Source organism: Oncorhynchus gorbuscha, linkage group LG18, assembly GCF_021184085.1.
Source record: "Oncorhynchus gorbuscha isolate QuinsamMale2020 ecotype Even-year linkage group LG18, OgorEven_v1.0, whole genome shotgun sequence".
Taxonomy (NCBI): Eukaryota; Metazoa; Chordata; class Actinopteri; order Salmoniformes; family Salmonidae; genus Oncorhynchus; species Oncorhynchus gorbuscha.
In genome coordinates, this window is record NC_060190.1 from 43,813,848 (window position 1) to 43,831,856 (window position 18,009).

The 18,009-nt window shown below is 44.0% G+C and overlaps 1 protein-coding gene across 2 annotated transcripts in view; it reads right to left on the reverse strand.

Moving 5' to 3' along the window:
* LOC124002627 (retinoic acid receptor gamma-A-like) overlaps positions 1–18,009 on the reverse strand; it is a 77,002-nt gene that overhangs the window by 57,678 nt on the left and 1,315 nt on the right. Inside the window, exon 1 of one of the 2 annotated variants that reach the window (XM_046310190.1) lies at positions 15,224–15,287. The exons of the other annotated variant lie outside the window; for it this stretch is intronic. The gene's annotated coding sequence lies outside the window, so the exon portion shown is untranslated. Of the gene's footprint in view, positions 1–15,223; positions 15,288–18,009 lie in introns of those variants that run through there. 2 annotated transcript variants of the gene reach the window in all.

Sequence of the window (18,009 nt, forward strand, 5' to 3'; positions counted from 1 at the left end):
GTCACATTCTCGCCGGTAGATCTGTGGTTAACACACAGGAGCCAAAGAATGCAGTGTTGTTTTGGGCATGCTGCAGCTTATGAATCATAGTGTGAGAGAGAGAGAGAGAGAGAGAGAGAGAGAGAGAGAGAGAGAGAGAGAGAGAGAGAGAGAGAGAGAGAGAGAGAGAGAGAGAGAGAGAGAGAGAGAGAGTGTCAGAGAGAGAGAGGAGGAGGAGGGGGAGAGGGAGAGGGAGGGTGAGAGAGGGATAAGGAGAGGGAGAGAGGGAGTGAGAGAGAGAGAGAGAGAGAGAGAGAGGGGGAGGGGGAGAGGGAGAGAGAGAGAGAGAGAGAGAGAGAGAGAGAGAGAGAGAGAGAGAGAGAGAGAGAGAGAGAGAGAGAGAGAGAGAGAGAGGGAGGCGAGAGGGGGAGTGAGAAGGTGGGTGAGAAGGAGAGAGATAGAAAGAGAGAGAAAGAGGGAGAGGGAGAATGAGAGAGAGGGGGAGGGGAGGGAGAGGGAGAGGGAGAGGAGGGGAGAGGGGGAGTGAGAAGGTGGGTGAGAAGGAGAGAGATAGAAAGAGAGAGAAAGAGGGAGAGGGAGAGTGAGAAGGTGGGTGAGAAGGAGAAAGATAGAAAGAGAGAGGGAGAGGGAGAGGGAGAGGGAGAGGGAGAGGGAGAGGGAGAGGGAGAGGGAGAGAGAGGAGGGGAGAGAGGGAGTGAGAAGGTGGGTGAGAAGGAGAGAGATAGAAAGAGAGAGGGAGAGGGAGAGGGAGAGGGAGAGGGAGAGGGAGAGGGAGAGGGAGAGGGAGAGGGAGAGGGAGAGGAGAGAGGGAGTGAGAAGGTGGGTGAGAATGAGAGAGATAGAAAGAGAGAGAAAGAGGGGAGAGGGAGAATGAGAGAGGAGAGAGGAGCAGAGGGAGGGAAGGGTGAGGAACTCACAGTACCGTCTCAAAACAGGGAAGAACATGTCCATGGATTAACATGTACAGTGGAAAAACACACTCACACACACACACTCACTCTGCAGTGACCTGTTCCACGCACTGGGGGGCACTGCAGGGGCAGTAGGGTGGCATACTGAGCAAGAGCGCAAACATGCACACATACACAAATGTACACAAAGAGGCCATAACACACACAACCCCTGAAAACGGACCCATCAGTGCAAACACATACTTGTATTATTTTCTTCCTCCTTCCCCCTGTCTGTCTGTCTGTCTGTCTGTCTGTCTGTCTGTCTGTCTGTCTGTCTGTCTGTCTGTCTGTCTGTCTGTCTGTCTGTCTGTCTGTCTGTCTGTCTGTCTGTCTGTCTGTCTGTCTGTCTGTCTGTCTGTCTGTCTGTCTGTCTGTCTCCCATGTTCACAAAGCTAGCTAATTACAGCCTACTGCAGCGGGGCACCGCTAATTTAGAGTTCCATTCCAGTAAACTGTTCCACATGTGGGGCCAGGCCGGCTGGCCAACCCAGCCACGTTACAGAAAGGACACACACCACTCACGCACGTGTGCTTCCCTATACCATATACCATATACCATATACCATATACCATATACCATATACCATATACCATATACCATATACCATATACCATATACCATATACCATATACGTGGTCCTTCTGTAGCTCAGTTGGTAGAGCATGGCGCTTGTAACGCCAGCGTAGTGGGTTCGATCCCCGGGACCACCCATACGTAGAATGTATGCACACATGACTGTAAGTCGCTTTGGATAAAAGCGTCTGCTAAATGGCATATATTATTATTATTATATTATATACCATATACAATACATAGGGCCCTGCGTTTTTCCTGTTCAGGTCACACTGTACCCCCCTGCACTATACACATAGGATGAACCCTTCTACCCAAGACATTCGATCCACTAAATCAACCCAGTGGATCCTCTACGCCCCCTATCAATACCCTGCCCCATCTATCATCACAACTGTCATAGATACCCTCTCTCTTTCTCCTCTTCCTGTTTCTATCCCCTCCCCTGCTCTAGCCACCTCTTCCTCCATCCCTAAACCTCCCTCTCAACCGTTTCCAATCAGTCCACCAAATACATCCCTCTGCCAGGATTTGAATCTGCTTCTCATTGTTCTATTTGTTCCATCAGGTCTGCTGTTAGGCCGAGCTCTGACCCGGAGGTTTACGGGATGTTATGGTCGTGTTGTTTTGTTTGCTTTTTGTCTTGTTGTGTTCTGTTCTGAATAACCATGCCTTGTAGCTCATTAGTCATTATTCTTCAACCACATGTATGCATGTACACGGAAACAAAAGCATGAACTATCTCACAATTGTTTTTCAAGCCATAAATTCTCTTATTGACATATTTTCTTTAAATGTTTGGATCTTCAGGGGTTTCAGCACTTCTCTGCGTCGGCCAATTTCTCCTCCAAATATTTTCACTGAGTGAGAAAAAAAGGCTTTTGTGCGCCAGAGACAAAGAATCTCTTTTAGTAAGAAGTATGGGCAACAAAATAAATACTTGAGTAGGTGGGATTGTATGAGTGACATAGACGGGTGTCCAATATACAAATGAAAGTAAGTGGTGCAACGACACCCCTTCAGACACACATACTCACTCCCGCACGGATACACAATCATTGACTTTATTAAGCATCCTTATGGGGAAGTGTTTGGTGGGAACCAGGGTCAGTCGGAAGCTCCATCGCTGTCTCAAATTGACCCCGAAGAGGTGAAGTATGGAGGAGAGATGAAGTTATTACGAGATCTGTTGAGAGGAACCACACCGCAGACAGCCCCGGCGTTGCTTCACTTGCAATGGGCTCCCTTACTGATCACAACACAAGACCCAAGTCTCTCTAAGACTATGAAAGAAAGAGAACAAGAAGGAAAGAAAGAAAGAGAAAAAGAAGGAAAGAAAGAAAGAAAGGCAGTGAAGGAAAAAAGAAAGTGGTGAAAGCGAAAGACGATAGAAAACAGAGGGAAAAAGAGAGAGAGAGAGTAAAGAGAGAGAGAAAGAAAGAGTTTGTTTCAGGCATCTGGAAGGCACTGAGCCTTTTCTCCGTTCGTAAGAGGTGAGTAGCGTTTCATTAATTACTCCCACATTGGGAGCTGGATTGAGAAGAGAAAGAGGGGACGTTGGTGAAGAAAGAGGGAGGGAGCGAACTGGCTGATGAAAAACGTACATAAAAATAAAGAAACGGTTTATTTCCCCCAATAAACACACAAAATAATGAGCCTCCAACCCAGAGAACTGTTGCATTTTCTCTAATGAGTCACACCAGCCAGGGGAGCCTCTCTCTCTCTCCCTCCAGGGGTAACACACCTTGGGCAGGGCAACAAAAGCGGTGCTGTGCGTTTCTGGGCTTCCAGGCTTCAATGCTGCCTTTATGAGGCCGGGCTGGGTCGGTTCAGACTGGGCCGTCTGGCCCTGCTGAGACACACACACGTACAAACACGGTGTGTGTGGAGGGGGCAAAGGGGTGTTGTCTCAGTGATCTCATCGCCCACCATCACCCTCAAGTCCATTACCCCAAGTCCCGACCTGATTCAACCTGCCACTCTTCACGCACGCACGCACGCACGCACGCACGCACGCACGCACGCACGCACGCACACACACACACACACACACACACACACACACACACACACACACACACACACACACACACACACACACACACACACACACACACACACATGCCCGAGGGGTGCACAGGTAACTGACGCCCACCTTTCCGAATGCAGAGGAATTAAAAGCAGCTTTGGTGTGTGTGTGTCAGAGGTTTTCCATTCCACTCTCTCTTTTCCAAAAAGACCTTTAACTGAAGGGCAGACCTCGACACACACCAAACAAAAAAAACATTTATTGCCTCTCTTCACACTGGTTCTCGTGAAAATGTTTATTTTACAGAAGTATTTGACATTGGTCGAACGGCTAGACATATAAAATGTATACATATATTTATACTGTATAGCATAGGCTTGATTTTGGGCTCCCGAGTGGCGCAGCGGTCTAAGGCACAGCAGTCTAAGGCACTGCATCTCAGTGCTAGAGGCATCACTACAGACACCCTGGTTCAAATCCAGGCTGTATCACAACCAGCCGTGATTGTAAGCCCCATAGGGAGGCGCACAATTGGCTCAGCGTCATCCGGTGTAGGCTGTCATTGTAAATAAGAATTTGTTCTTAACTGACTTGTGTAGTTAAATAAAGTTTACAAATAGCCTACACCAGCCACTGGATATATAACAATGACCTTTGGATATTTTCCTTAACAAAGAGAACAAACAATAAAAGCCTGTCTGAAGTTAATCACAAGTAAAAGCTGTCCTCCAGTGTTACCAACTGCACCTGCCTTTTGTTATTCAGGGACCATGTACAGTGTAAAATGTGTTTTTTTTCCAACTGAGTTAAACCCACACAACGGCTTGTTTGTGAGGCGAAGCGTACACTTCTCTGGGTGATTTTAAGTATCCAGCTTTCATGTGGCGAATGCAACCCACTGAGTAATATGGAGGCGCGGTTTAATATGCCTCTAACTCCTGACTTAAACACACACACACACACATACAGACACACACCAGGTCATTACTGGGGTGGGCATGCAGAGAGAGCTTTAATCAGACTCATTAAAACTGCACACTGTGACCCCAAGTCATTCTTTAATGACTTATTAAATCACCTCTCTGCCCGCCAGACGTGTTTCACCGACTGGCTTAAGGTTTTAATCTCCATGTGTACAGTTGGATAATTTTACTGAAACAATACAAGTGAATTCACTTATTTCCGAGACGGACCATCACTGTGTGTAAGTGATGTAGATTTGAGGAGCATTCACAGCTATCTAAAGCAGTTTGTGTAAAACCCCATGCAGCTCAACTATTCAGCATTAAATCCATAAATGTTCTATAGAACAAGACGTTACGATCTAATATATTTTCCCAACATGGAATTAGTTACCAGTTGTGTTACCAGTAGTCACAGAATGTGTTACCAGTTGTCAAAACTGCCAGGTTATACAGCTACTACATACAGTTGATGCAGTAAGACTGAGGGATGGAGAATTTAAAATCGCAGCAGGAGAGAAACTGAAAAAGTCCCAAACTCCAATCCTCTCAAATCAACCCAAGCAGGATAAATGAAAAGTGTGTAAAATCATGCCGTCTTTAGTTAAAAACATGGGCTTATTTGTTAAGTGGAGTTAAAGTATGTAGTCAAAATACAAAAAAAGTATATAACCTTGTATTTGTATGTGTGTGTGTGTGTGTGTGTTTTTCCCTCTCTCTGCAGAAGTGTTGTCTGCTGTGTCTGAATTAGCACAGGGTCAAACGGTCCGCATGGCAAGCTTCACATGGCATACACACACACACACACACACACACACACACACACACACACACACACACACACACACACACACACACACACACACACACACACACACACACACACACACACACACACACACACACACACACACACACACACACACACACACACACACACACACACACACACACACACACACACACACACACACACACACACACACACACACACACACACACACACACACACACACACACACACACACACACACACACACACACACGGCCAATCGCACATACACACATGCTGATAAACTTACACACACACACGCCCGCATGCACACACACACACAAAATATATTTGCCCACAAACAATACACAATTCAATTAAATGTTCTCTCTTTCCCAGACAAAATAAAAAAGGCCATAGTATATGAGCTATGTTGACATATAGCTGGCTCTCTAAAACACATGCTACCATCGGTCTCGTAAAACCAAAATATTTTTACGATTGTGGTCCAGGCTTGCAAACAATAACTATAATTTATGAAAGCTGTTATATTGTTGGCTTTGCTATTTTTTGTTGTTGTAACTATGCATATACATTTCCTTTATTAGCCAGATATTTAGATACTATTTATGACCAAGATGGTAAGTTAAAAAACCACAATGCCCTTTTTACGACTGTTAACTTCTTTGCCGCAAACTAGACTCTTGTGCTAAACACAAACAATGTCATGTGAATGAAATCTTTAACCTCATGTGAACATTTTACTTCCAATTGTGGAAACTTTCACCTCATAATCATTCGTTATGGTTGCTTTGTTTCTATGTAACCATTGAGTCTACATTCTCACTCACAAGCTCCTGTCTCCTCTAGCCACAGCCATCTCATTGTATCTCTCCCTGTCAGACGGACAGATGGTACAGAAACATGGGATTTGTTTAGGCAGCAGTAACTGCTTCTCACACGCCTCATAATACCGCCTATGGAAATTGGAATATGTTTTATCCAACCAAGCCTATAATGTGTTTCTATACTGTACCTTCCACTGCAAACAATCATTTGAGCTGTGCTTTAGCCGCATACTGTCAAAATAACAGTCTTTGTAATAATACCACTGTTACTGTTACAATCACTGTCGTAACCTTTACAATAACTTACTAACCATAAATAATGGTAATTACAGATACGCCAGTGACTATAATACTGTTACTCTCTTAATGGCAGGCCTAATCATAATAGTGGCTGCAATAACAGCACTAATGACGGTAATGATGATAATAATGTTTAAATCAAACGCACAATGGTGCCGTTATGGGGAGCCCAACCCCTCCGGCTGACTCTGGGGTTGCCAGGTCGCGACTGAGGTCACCCCATGTCGCTCCAGGCTACAGATAGGGTTCAGGGGTCACTCTTAATCGAGGCATTTAGTAGGCACCTTTTAGCTCTGTGCTCACGGGTCTGTGTCAGTCTGCCCTAAGTGCTGGAGTTTCTCTCTCTCTCTCTCTCTCTCTCTCTCTCTCTCTCTCTCTCTCTCTCTCTCTCTCTCTCTCTCTCTCTCTCTCTCTCTCTCTCTCTCTCTCTCTCTCTCTCTCTCTCTCTCTCTCTCTCTCTCGGGGGTCGATGGTTGCGTTCCACCACAGAGGAAGGACTAGAGGTGACCTGCTTTGTTTAAAGGACTAGTGGATGTTGATCTGAAGGCATGCCTGAGGCTGCGATTAAAGTAACACACAGACAGAGGACAGCTTCACTGGTACACCAGGTGGCCAGATGATACAACCTGACCCAATGACAATGACCACTATTCAACAGACTTAAACACAGTGTTAAAGTACCAAACACGGTACCTTATGAGACAAAGATTTTGAACTAAATAGCAGTGCACCAATAAAAGTGAAGCATAAAGCAATTTTTTTAAACATGAAGAAGAACAGTCCTACTTGGAGGAAAATGTTCATTTGGAAAGAGTTAAATGTGATGAGTAGCCACACACAAGAGAGTTGTTCTTAAACAATGCAGAACAGACGAGCTCTTAAATAGCCTGTATCAGAAGTGAACAGGCACTCCAACTCAACACTTAAAGCAGAACCACACTCCTGCATGGTTTCCATTAAGAGTCCTTTATGTAAAACACCAAAGAAAATACGTCATCGTTACCGAACAAAAATATGTTTGTTTCGTCCAGGCTGGAAAACAAGAAAATACAATTCTGGAAATATATCATTTAATGAAATTGCCATTGATATTCATAGAGAAAAACTGAAAGGTCGACAAAAGAGCAACATTTCTCTCTCTCTCTCTCTCTGTACTCAGTACACCATTGTGACTATACTGGCACACAAGAGGAAACGAGAAGAACAGGCATTTACATTTTGAGCAAGTAAAGCTCAATTATTGCTGGTACCTATTGTCCCCTCAAATGACAATAAAATCAATCGCTTTGGTGCAATTTACACAAGTACGTGGTATATTTTCACAACTCTAAGCACGAAAAAATGGCTCATGTTTCAAAACTCTAAGCACATTTTGAATTGATTGTGTACAACAAACACATTCACAAAGTGACTTGTTCACTGCACCAAATCAATTACAATTTGAATACATATTCAAAATGCAATTTGAATAGTACTTTTGATATGATTTTCTTGTAATTTGTTAACAATACAATGAACTATCACTTAATCAAACTGCTCAAAACTGATAACTACTGAACTACTGATGTAGTGCCTACCTTGTTTGAAATTGCTTTTGTTTTATTTTCACAAGTATGTGGTACTTTTCACAACTCTTATTAGTACAATACTCTAAATAGATCATCAAAAAGGCAGATGTTTCAAAACTCTAAGCACAGCAGGAAAATCAGATTTGTAGAAAATTTGAGTTTTAAAAAGCCTTCTAAAGTTTGTTATTTCCACTTAGAAATGTCAGATTTGATTTGCCCTAAACATGCAACAACTCCTATGAAAGTGTCCATTAATCATAATCCACATAATACTTCACATGTATTGTTGCTGAAGGATTATTTTCTTGCTGTAGCAAACTGGATCAGATTAAAGTCCTACATCTGTAGAAACATAAAAAGTATTATATATACCCAAATGTACCTCTATGATGATGACTATTATGATTTAACTTCACCTTGTCACGCCTTCGTCATTGTATTTTGTGTTTTTGTTATATGTTTGGGTAGGCCAGGGTGTGACATGGGTTTATATGTTGTGTTTCGTATTGGGGTTTTATTAGCATTGGGATTGTGTATGATTAGGGGTGTGTCTAGTTAGGCTTGGCTGCCTGAGGCAGTTCTCAATTGGAGTCAGGTGATTCTCGTTGTCTCGGATTGGGAACCGTATTTAGGTAGCCTCAGTTCGCTTTGTATTTTGTGGGTGTTTGTTCCTGTCTCTGTGTTGTATTCACCAGATAGGCTGTAATTAGTTTCTCGTTTCGTTTGTTGTTTTCGTATTTCAGTTATTTCATGTACCGTCATTTCATTCATTAAAGGCATGAGTAACCAACACGCTGCATTTCGGTCCGACTCTCTTCATTCAACAGACGAACGACATTACAGAAACACCTACCACCTCTCACGGACCGAGCAGCGTGTAACTGGCAACGACGTTATGGACAGCAGAAGCATGGAGTATACGACGTGGGAAGAAATCGACAGGTGGGCAGCCGACCCAGAGAGAGTGCAGGAGCCCGCTTGGGATTCGCTTCAGCAGTGCGAAGAGGGCTATAGACGAATGGAGACTAAAAGGAAAACACGGCGACGCAGAGCAAAAAACGAAAGTAACCCCCAAATATTTATTGGGGGAAAGCGCAGAGAGAGAGTGGTTGAGTCAGGAGTCAGACCTGAGCCTACTCTCCCTGTTAATTGTGAGGAGCAGCAATATAAGGACTTCTGGACATGGGAGATGATATTAGACGGAAAAGGACCCTGGGCGCAGCCGGGAGAATATCGCCGTCCCAAGGAAGAAATAGATGCGGCTAAAGCGGAGAGGTACTGTTATGAGGAGGCAGAACGGCAACGCGGTTGGAAGCCGGAAAAGCAGCCCCAAAAAATTATTGGGGGGGGGCTAGAAGGGAGAATAGTTATGCCAGGTAGGAGACCTTCGCAAACTCCCTGTGCTCACCGTTGGGCTAGAGATACCGGGCAAGCACCGTGTTATGCTATGGAGCGCACGGTGTTTCCAGTGCGGGTGCAGAGCCAGGTGCGGCACATACCAGCCCTTCCTATTGGCCGGGCTAGAGTTGGCATCGAGCCAGGTAAGCTTGGGCAGGCTCGGTGCTCAAGAACTCCAGTGCGCCTGCACGGTCCGGTCTATCCAGAGCCACCTCCACACACCAGTCCTTCGGTAGCAGCTCCCCGCACCAGGCTTCCTGTGCGTGTCCTCGATCCAGTACCACCAGTTCCAGCACCACGCACCAGGCCTCCAGTGCGCCTCGCCTGTCCAGCGCAGCCAGCGCTTTTCTCCTCTCCTGCGCTGTCGGAGTCTCCCGGCTGTTTAGCGCAGCCAGAGCCTTTCTCCTCTCCTGCGCTGCCGGAGTCTCCAGTCTGCCCAGCACCACCAGTGCTCCCAGTCTGCCCAGCGCCGCCAGTGCTCCCAGTCTGCCTAGCGCTGCCAGTGCTCCCAGTCTGCCCAGCGCCGCCAGTGCTCCCAGTCTGCCCAGCGCCACCAGTGCTCCCAGTCTGCCCAGCGTCGCCAGTGCTCCCAGTCTGCCCAGCTCCGCCAGTGCTCCCAGTCTGCCCAGCGCCGCCAGACAACCAGTCTCTTCCAGATCTGCCCGACAACCAGTCTTTTGCAGATCTGCCAGACAACCAGTCTCTTCCAGTTCCGCCAGCCAGCCAGGATTTACCGGAGCCTACTACCTGCCTGAGCTTCCTCTCAGTACTGGGCTTCCTCTCAGTACTGGGCTTCCTCTCAGTACTGGGCTTCCCCTCAGTCCCGGGCTACCCCTCAGTCCCGGGCTGCCTCTGTCCCGAGCTGCCCCTCTGTCCCGAGCTGCCCCTCTGTCATGAGCTGCTCCTCATTTATGTTGGGATCTGGGTGAGGACTATTAGGCCATGGTCGGCGGAGAGGGTGGATTATCCCAGGACGCGAAGGGGAGGAACTAGGACATTAATGGAGTGGGTCCACGTCCCGAGAACCGCCACCATGGACAGACGCCCACCCGGACCCTCCCTATGCTCTTGAGGTGCGTCCGGGAGTCCGCACCTTAGGGGGGGTTCTGTCACGCCTTGGTCATTGTATTTTGTGTTTTTGTTATATGTTTGGGTAGGCCAGGGTGTGACATGGGTTTATATGTTGTGTTTCGTATTGGGGTTTTATTAGCATTGGGATTGTGTATGATTAGGGGTGTGTCTAGTTAGGCTTGGCTGCCTGAGGCGGTTCTCAATTGGAGTCAGGTGATTCTCGTTGTCTCGGATTGGGAACCGTATTTAGGTAGCCTCAGTTCGCTTTGTATTTTGTGGGTGTTTGTTCCTGTCTCTGTGTTGTATTCACCAGATAGGCTGTAATTAGTTTCTCGTTTCGTTTGTTGTTTTCGTATTTCAGTTATTTCATGTACCGTCATATCATTCATTAAAGGCATGAGTAACCAACACGCTGCATTTCGGTCCGACTCTCTTCATTCAACAGACGAACGACGTTACACACCTTAAGTAAAATAAATAAAAAAATTTAAACTCTGCCTGAATTTTAAATATTTCTTTTTGTCATTGGCCTACGCACAATATCACAAAATGTCATAGTATAATTATGTTTTTCAAAATATTTACAAATGAATATAACATTAAAAGCTGAAATGTCTTGAGTCAATAAGTATTCAACCCCTTTGTTATGGCAAGCCTTAACATGTTCAGGAGTACAAATATGCTTAACAAGTCACATAATAAGTTGTATGGACTCACTCTGTGTGCAATAACAGTGTTTAACATGACTGTTGAATGACTGCCTCATCTCTGTACCCCACACATATACAATGATCTGTAAGGTCCCTTAGTCGACCAATGAATTTCAAAAACCGATTCAACCAAAACAAAAGACCAGGGAGGTTTTCCAGACTCATAAAGAAGGGTACCTATTGGTCGATGGGTAAAAATAAACAGTCATTGAATATTCCTTTGAACATGGTGAAGTTATTAATTACACTTTGGATGGTGTATCAATACACCTGGTCACTACTAAGATACAGGCGTCCTTCCTGACTCAGTTGTCGGAGAGGAAGAAATCGCTCAGGGATGGAGCTAAGCACAGGCAAAATCCTAGCGGAATACCTGGTTCAGTCTGCTTTCCACCAGACACTGGGAGGGGAAATCACCTTTCAGCAGGACCAAAGGCCAAATCTACACTGGAGTTGCTTACCATAGAAGACAGTGAATGTTCCTGAATGGCCAAGTTACAGTTTTGACTTAAATCCAATACTTAAAAATGTATGGCAAGACCTGAAAATGGTTGTCAAAGCAATGATCAACAACCAATTTGACAGAGCTTGAAGAATTATGAAAATAATAATGAAAATATGCTGCACAAGCCAGGTGTGGAAAGCTCTTAGAGACTTACCCAGTCAGACTCACAGGTGTGATCACTGCCAAAGGTGATTCTACAAAGTATTGACTCAGGGGTGTGAACACTTATGTAAATGAGATTTTTTGTATTTCCATTTCAATGCATTTGCAAAGATCTCTTGAAGCATGTGCTTTACTGTTTTGCATTGGCCAATAGAGTACTGTAATACGGTGATTGATGCCTTTTACGTAGCAGACACTTTTATCCAAAGTGACAACATGATATTTACTGCCATTTTATTCATTTCATTTAATTGTGAAATCTGTCTTCAATCACCACACCTTTGATCACACATGGGGTCAAAATTCTGGAAATGTAATATTCAGTCAATATTAGTGCATAATGGGAAAACAGTTTAATGTAATTTACAGTGCTGTGTAGCATACTACATTCAAAGGGCAATTTTGAAACATGTATCTTTGTCACGTTCTGACCTTTATTTCCTCTGTTTTGTATTTATTTAGTATGGTCAGGGCGTGAGTTGGGTGGGCAGTCTATGTTTGTTTTTCTATGATTTGGGGATTTCTATGTTTCGGCCTAGTATGGTTCTCAATCAGAGGCAGGTGTCATTAGTTGTCTCTGATTGTGAATCATACTTAGGTAGCCTGGGTTGCACTGTTTGTTTGAGGGTGATTGTCTATGTTGATGGCTTGTTTCAGCGCAGCTCGCATAAGCTTCACGGTTGTTATTTTGTTTACTGTTTTTGTATAGTGTTTCAGTGTTCAGTGTTTTCTTCATTAAAATTCATGATGAACACATATCACGCTGCATTTTGGTCCTCCGATCCTTCTCTCCTCTTCAGATGAAGAGGAGGACGGTGTGACAATCTTACCTTCCTTGCTATTGGATTACATGTAACTGGTTGTTAAGATAACTAAATTGAGAAGATATGTGTTTTGGTGATTAAACCAATGTACTCATTATATTTCACAGTAAATGTATATTTTGATTAATGGTTATGTGGTGAAAGATGTCTAAAAACAAAATGAATGCACAATGAAAGATGTATAACACCGTGCTACGTTTAATGACACAGAAGCCGACTTCGTCTCGGGCCTAACAACACCTGTGCCAATAAATCCTCCAAACACCGGCTTCAGGGGCATTATCACTTTTATACAACAGGTTACCAAAATATTCAAACAATGATTGACATATTTGATTTAAAAACATAATTTTTATGAATAAATTCATACTATTTCATCCTTCCACAAGACATAGTCTCGACACAAATCTAGGGTTGCTACCCAAGCCGGTTGGTTGTTCGTTCTATCGGTTCGGTTTCCTGAGACGCGACCCAGTCGTTCAGTCTTTTCGTTCTGCATCTATGGCCACAGACGTTCATTCTAAATGTTCCATTGCCTTACTGGCTGGCAACATTCTTATCCCTTGTTTGCTCACTAGCTAACTACGGCTAACTACGGCTAACTTATGGTCACGTCAAACAGTGCAGCCAGAATAACAACAGTAGCTGCTTTTGCATTTGTTTAAGCTGTTTTCTAGTGACATTTACTTGGATACATCCATAAGAATGAGCAAATGAGGTGGGATTTCGTCTGGCATAGAACATGTGCTCTCTTATCAGGACACTGTTGTTCAGAGGCCAATGACACAGCTAACATAATCACTTCCAACTGAAGCTGGAAAGACTGAAAACTATATCCATAAAAATGATACCAGCTAATTCAAGATTTCAACTGGCTGAGAAACACTGCCAACCTGTCTGTCTCATCCCGACTCCTTTTTATAGTGGAGATCAAGTTTATAACTTGCCTAAGTGGCCTGATGAGACAGTGGATTGCACAGTCAGATTAACAGAGTAGATAGGCATTTTAACATGATAGATTTAGCCAGTGTTAACTTGTGGAAAAGACACTGGCTGGAATGTGCTTTTAACCAATCAGCCTTCAGGATTAGATCCCACCCGTTGTATCATTTTTTTTTTTTTTTTTACAAAATCCAACTGATTTACAATTCCCCTATTTCTGATGATGACATACTGTATTTCTCAACATTCTCACAATCTGCTGTTGCGCACTAATTATGTTTTTTTATTGTCAGATTGGAAATTATAGTAATAGTAATAGTAATATATGCATTTAGATATCAGTTACAGTCATGGAACATTCTATATTGGTCCCGGGGACCATCTACTGCTCTATTTGTTCTGTTCAGCACCTCAAAAGAGGAGAGTTTGAAAGTGGGTTGGTATGGACAGACAGGCAGGTGGGGGGGGCGAGAGCGAAATATAGAGAGAGAGAGAGAGGTAATGAGAAATGCTTCGTGTTGACAGACGAGTGGAGACCATGAAACAGAGAGAGAGAAAGAAGAAAGAGAGGAGAGAGACAACATTCTCCTACTGAGGGCCCTGCCTTGCAAAGCGAAGGGAACAAAGACACAAAGATGGCAAGGAGGTTAAAGGAGTTAGGCGGTAATAACCTACGCACAAACACTGCAGGTGTGTCCTGAATCTCTCTTTGTGTGCGTGTGAAAGATGTGTGCGAGAATATTACTTAGACACACGTGTATACATTTTTATACATGTGTGTTTGCTGGGAATGTATCTAAAGTGTATGGGCAGACAGGACAAGAAACATCAGTCTGGCAGGTAAGGTGAGTTTGATCATAAAACAAACACAAAAAAAACACATTTAGTCATAAACGAATGCTATCAAAACAAGTTGAACAATAGCATACATTATTTGAAATAAATTGGGCTCCACGACTTATTACATTTCCAGACATCAGAGGTCCATACACATATGCACAGTATACATTATGTACTGTATATTCTAACCAAACTAACCCCCATACAGTATGTGAATCAGGGAATGGGGCTAACTAAATGGCCATTATAGAGATGGCAGTCATTGGCATAGTTAGTCCGTTTAGCCCACCCTGATCGTTAAGGTTAGGGTTTAGAGAGTGTAAACGGATCCTAGACCTGTGCCTTCCTGTTGGTTGCTAGTGGGTGACCTGAGGGTTTGATGGGATTGAGAGTATTGTTGCTCAGGGCGATTAGTTGACACTCTTTCCAGATATCTTTGGTCTGAGAAAATTACAGGGTGATGAAAACCACTCTAAGTGTTTGGATCTCTGACTTCAAATTTATAGAGATGTGGGACCTTAATTGAATCACCCTGTTGCAGGATCATTTTCCTGGATTCTTTTCCTGCTGGAGCAAACTGGCTCAAATTAAGATCCTACATCTACACCCCCAGACACGCACACACAATACACACGCAAAAACACACAAAAGAGCTAACCGCTAACTACACATTTAAACTGAACTGACTATACACAAGATTGCCAGTTCATAGACACATTCTCATAAATACCAGGATCACTAGCACACAAAGACACGAGTACTCACTCAGACACATCACATATACAGTGAGGAATGGTTCTAGTAAATCTCCACTGACTTCACTCACACAGAGAGAGAGAGATCCAGTCTGACACAGAGTTGTGGTGATAGAGAATAAAAGAAAGGGACTCTCCGTGGAGTATATTTAGACACACTCCGACCATGCTGTCTGCCAAACACTTCACAGACAGGATCTTAACTTGAGCCAGTATGCTACAGCAGAAGAATTATGCTGACCCAACAGGAAATATGAATTATTATGTGGATTATAATAAATTGTCATTTTTGTAGGGGTTACATTTATCGTTACGGAAAATCAAGTCTGAAATTTGAAAGTGTATTTTTTTTGTATTTTACCCCCATAAAAATACACTACAAGTTTGCATTCTCAGCAACAAAAGAGTGATCAAATTAAGATCCTACATCTGTACACACAATGCTTTTACTGGAACTGGCTGGTCTCGCTCTGGTGGGACACACTAGTGTGTTGTGTTGATCTCTTAGGGAAACGTGTGTGTGTGTGTGTGTGTGTGTGTGTGTGTGTGTGTGTGTGTGTGTGTGTGTGTGTGTGTGTGTGTGTGTGTGTGTGTGTGTGTGTGTGTGTGTGTGTGTGTGTGTGTGTGTGTGTGTGTGTGTGTGTGTGTGTGTGTGTGTGTGTGTGTTTGTTCATTAGGCAGGTCACTTAAGCTTGACTTTGAAATTTGACGTCTAGGTTGTTTTTGTTGTTGTTGCTTTAACCCTACCCTACCCCAGACCTTAACCCTTACCTTAACCATTCAGAATGAGTGCCTAAACTTAATGTTTTAACTCTATCCAAAACCTTAACCTTCTAAATGTGACATTTGGAGAAAAGTGGGATAAACGTCTAATTCTGCAGTGAGACTGTGAGTGCTTGTTAGTGTAGATGAGGGAGAGAGAGTGTGTTACTATAGTGAATGTGTGTTTTTATTAGTGTGTGTGGACACAAACCAGCATTTAATGTGGTGCTTAGCCACATTAAACCTTTGTGCCCTGTCTGTGCTCTATTTGCTGCCTCTTCTTCTTCCTTCTCCTCCTCCTCGTCTCTCCATGCCAAGATAGTTACTAGATGTGCTGACTAACATTCCACCAGACATTAGGAAAATGAATCTGGAATAGATTTGTCGGGCATCCGCTACATTGGCAAAGGGCAGGATAAGCATTGCATAGAGCTGTACTCCATAGATCAGCACACTGAGATCAGCATTATATCACAGCAAGACGGAACACAACAGTTAAACCACAGATTTGTACACAAAGTAATAGATAGTAAAAGTTGAATCTAAACAAATTCGATTCAATAATATAACCGAATCTATTTTTAATAAAATTGATGGGGACATGTTGTTTTTGACAAGAATTGTGCCTATCCCCACTGTATGAGTGACTCACAAATGTGTGTAAAACACTTAGTTTCACTTTTCCTGTCAAATAAACCCAAACTGAGGATCCTCAAACGGTTGCAGGTTGTTGCTGAGAGAGGATGGAAGTACATGTAACACCATGTACTGAAGGTTTACTACATGGGGTCAAAGAGTTTGTTTTTTTCTTTCACACACGCACACACACACTGCACACCAGAAGGAAACAGAGATCAGACGCACACGGCTCTCAGTCATCTCCCGATATTCAAATCACGTCGTTTCAATGTTTCCATGTCGCTTGTATAATTGCACCTCCGTAACCTGTTTACATAACCTTATGTGTTATGTGACAGGACTACTGCACAGTGCACACACACAAACACACACACATGCACATACACATACGGGCATATACACACACACACGCACGCAAGCACGCACCGACACACGCACGCACGCACGCACGCACGCATGCACGCACGCACGCACGCACGCACGCACGCACGCACGCACGCACGCACACACACACACACACACACACACACACACACACACACACACACACACACACACACACACACACACACACACACCAGAGCAGACCAGACCAGACCAGACCAGACCAGCTCCAGCCATTTGCATGACTGATGAAGCATCTGCCGAGAGTGACAATTCACAATATGATTGAGCAGCCTGTGGGCAAAGTAGAGGCTCTGTCTAATCCTAGCGTAGTCACTGCTTAATAGGTCTGTGCTACTTTATGCTGGGTGTGACCATAACATGGGGAGGAAATATACTGACATATAAGGACCCATACTATAAAGACATTGAGATGGAATTACACTGACATACACTGAGTATCCCAAACATTAAGGGCACCTTTATAATATTGAGTTGTAGATCCCCCTTTTGCCCTCAGAACAGCCTCAACTTGTTGGTGCTTGGACTCCACAAGGTGTCGAAAGTGTTCCACAGGGATGCTGGCCCATGTTGACTCCACTGCTTCCCAAAGTTGTGTCAAGTTGGCTGGATGTCCTTTGGGTGGTGGACTATTCTTGATACACACGGAAACTATTGAGCATGAAAAACCCAGCAGTGTTGCATTTCTGGACACAAACCGGTCCCCTACTACCATACCCCGTTCAAAAGCACTTCAATATTTTGTTCTTGCCCATTCATTCTCTGAATGGCACACATACACAGTCCATGTCTCACTTGACTCACGGCTTAGAAATCCTTCTTTAACCTGTCTCCTCCCCTTCATCCTCACTGATTGAAGTGTATTTAGCAAGTGCCATCAATAGGGGATCATAGCTTACACCTGGATTCACTTGGTCAGTCTGCCATGGAAAGAGCAGGTGTTCTTAATGTTTTGTACACTCGGTGCACATATATCATGACATGGGGAAG